Genomic DNA, 2,936 nt, shown 5'->3' with positions numbered 1-2,936 from the left:
AGAGTGAGGTGTTGGGGAATGGAGAGTGAGTGTTGGAGAATGGAGAATGAGTGTTGGAGAGTGAGTGTTGGAGAATGGAGAGTGAGTGTTGGAGAGTGAGTGTTGGAGAATGGAGAGTGAGAGTTGTGGAATGGGGAGTGAATGTTGGGGAATGGAGAGTGAGTGTTGGAGAGTGAGTGTTTGGGAATGGAGAGTGAGTGTTGGAGAGTGAATGTTGGGGAATGGGGAGTGAGTGTTGGAGAGCGAGTGTTGGGAATGGAGAGTAAGTGTTGGGGAATGGGGAGTGAGTGTTGGGGAATGGGGAGTGAGTGTTGGAGAGTGAGTATTGGGGAATGGAGAGTGAGTGTTGGGGAATGGGGAGTGAGTGCTGGAGAGTGAGTATTGGGGAATGGAGAGTGAGTGTTGGAAAGTGAGTGTTGCGGAATGGAGAGTGAGTGTTGGGGAATGGGGAGTGAGTATTGGAGAGTGAGTGTTGTGGAATGGAGAGTGAGTGTTGGGGAATGGGGAGTCAGTGTTGGGGAATGGGGAGTGAGTGTTGGAGAGTGAGTGTTGGAGAATGGAGAGTGAGTGTTGGAGAGTGAGTGTTGGAGAATGGAGAGTGAGTGTTGGGGAATGGGGAGTGAATGTTGGGGAATGGAGAGTGAGTGTTGGGGAAAGGGGGAGTGAGTGTTGGGGAATGGAGAATGAGTGTTGGGGAATGGAGAGTGAATGTTGGAGAGTGAGTGTTGGGGAATGGAGAGTGAGTGTTGGGGAATGGGGGAGTGAGTGTTGGGGAATGGGGAGTGAGTGTTGGTGAATGGAGAGTGAGTGTTGGGGAATGGGGAGTGAGTGTTGGGGAGTGAGTGTTGGGGAATGGAGAGTGAGTGTTGGAGAGTGAGTGTTGGGGAATGGGGAGTGAGTGTTGGGGAGTGAATGTTGGGAAATGGGGGAGTGAGTGTTGGGGAATGGAGAGTGAGTGTTGGGGAATAGGGAGTGAGTGTTGGGGAGTGAGTGTTGGGGAGTGAGTGTTGGGGAATGGGGAGTGAGTGTTGGGGAGTGAGTGTTGGAGAATGCAGAGTGAGTGTTGGAGAGTGAGTGTTGGGGAATGGAGAGTGAGTGTTGGAGAATGGAGAATGAGTGTTGGAGAGTGAGTGTTGGAGAATGGAGAGTGAGTGTTGGAGAGTGAGTGTTGGAGCATGGAGAGTGAGTGTTGTGGAATGGGGAGTTAATGTTGGGGAATGGAGAGTGAGTGTTGGAGAGTGTGTGTTGGGGAATGGAGAGTGAGTGTTGGAGAGTGAATGTTGGGGAATGGGGAGTGAGTGTTGGAGAGTGAGTGTTGGGGAATGGAGAGTGAGTGTTGGAAAGTGAGTGTTGGGGAATGGAGAGTGAGTGTTGGGGAATGGGGAGTGAGTGTTGGAGAGTGAGTGTTGGGGAATGGAGAGTGAGTGTTGGGGAATGGGGAGTGAGTGTTGGGGAATGGAGAGTGAGTGTTGGGGAATAGGGAGTGAGTGTTGGAGAATGCAGAGTGAGTGTTGGAGAGTGAGTGTTGGAGAATGGAGAATGAGTGTTGGAGAGTGAGTGTTGGAGAATGGAGAGTGAGTGTTGGAGAGTGAGTGTTGGAGCATGGAGAGTGAGTGTTGTGGAATGGGGAGTTAATGTTGGGGAATGGAGAGTGAGTGTTGGAGAGTGTGTGTTGGGGAATGGAGAGTGAGTGTTGGAGAGTGAGTGTTGGGGAATGGAGAGTGAGTGTTGGAAAGTGAGTGTTGGGGAATGGAGAGTGAGTGTTGGGGAATGGGGAGTGAGTGTTGGAGAGTGAGTGTTGGGGAATGGAGAGTGAGTGTTGGGGAATGGGGAGTGAGTGTTGGGGAATGGGGAGTGAGTGTTGGAGAGTGAGTGTTGGAGAATGGAGAGTGAGTGTTGGAGAGTGAGTGTTGGAGAATGGAGAGTGAGTGTTGGGGAATGTGGAGTGAATGTTGGGAATGGAGAGTGAGTGTTGGGGAATGGGGAGTGAGTGTTGGGGAATGGAGAGTGAGTGTTGGGGAATGGAGATTGAGTGTTGGGGAGTGAGTGTTGGGGAATGGGGAGTGAGTGTTGGGGAGTGAGTGTTGGGGAATGGAGAGTGAGTGTTGGGGAGTGAGTGTTGGGGAATGGGGAGTGAGTGTTGGGGAGTGAGTGTTGGGAAATGGGGAGTGAGTGTTGGGGAATGGAGAGTCAGTGTTGGGGAATAGGGAGTGCGTGTTGGCGAGTGAGTGTTGGGGAATGGGGAGTGAGTGTTGGGGAATGGAGAGTGAGTGTTGGGGAATAGGGAGTGAGTGTTGGAGAATGCAGAGTGAGTGTTGGAGAGTGAGTGTTGGGGAATGGAGAGTGAGTGTTGGAGAATGGAGAATGAGTGTTGGAGAGTGAGTGTTGGAGAATGGAGAGTGAGTGTTGGAGAGTGAGTGTTGGAGAATGGAGAGTGAGTGTTGTGGAATGGAGAGTGAATGTTGGGGAATGGAGAGTGAGTGTTGGAGAGTGAGTGTTGGGGAATGGAGAGTGAGTGTTGGAGAGTGAGTGTTGGAGAATGGAGAGTGAGTGTTGGAGAGTGAGTGTTGGAGAATGGAGAGTGAGTGTTGTGGAATGGAGAGTGAATGTTGGGGAATGGAGAGTGAGTGTTGGGGAGTGAGTGTTGGGGAATGGGGAGTGAGTGTTGGGGAGTGAATGTTCGGAAATGGGGAGTGAGTGTTGGGGAATGGAGAGTGAGTGTTGGGGAATAGGGAGTGAGTGTTGGGGAGTGAGTGTTGGGGAGTGAGTGTTGGGGAATGGAGAGTGAGTGTTGGGGAATAGGGAGTGAGTGTTGGAGAATGCAGAGTGAGTGTTGGAGAGTGAGTGTTGGGGAATGGAGAGTGAGTGTTGGAGAATGGAGAATGAGTGTTGGAGAGTGAGTGTTGGAGAATGGAAAGTGAGTGTTGGAGAGTGAG

The sequence above is a fragment of the Pristiophorus japonicus genome, chromosome 1 (assembly GCF_044704955.1).
Source record: "Pristiophorus japonicus isolate sPriJap1 chromosome 1, sPriJap1.hap1, whole genome shotgun sequence".
Lineage (NCBI taxonomy): Eukaryota > Metazoa > Chordata > Chondrichthyes > Pristiophoridae > Pristiophorus > Pristiophorus japonicus.
This window is presented reverse-complemented; position numbering follows the sequence as displayed.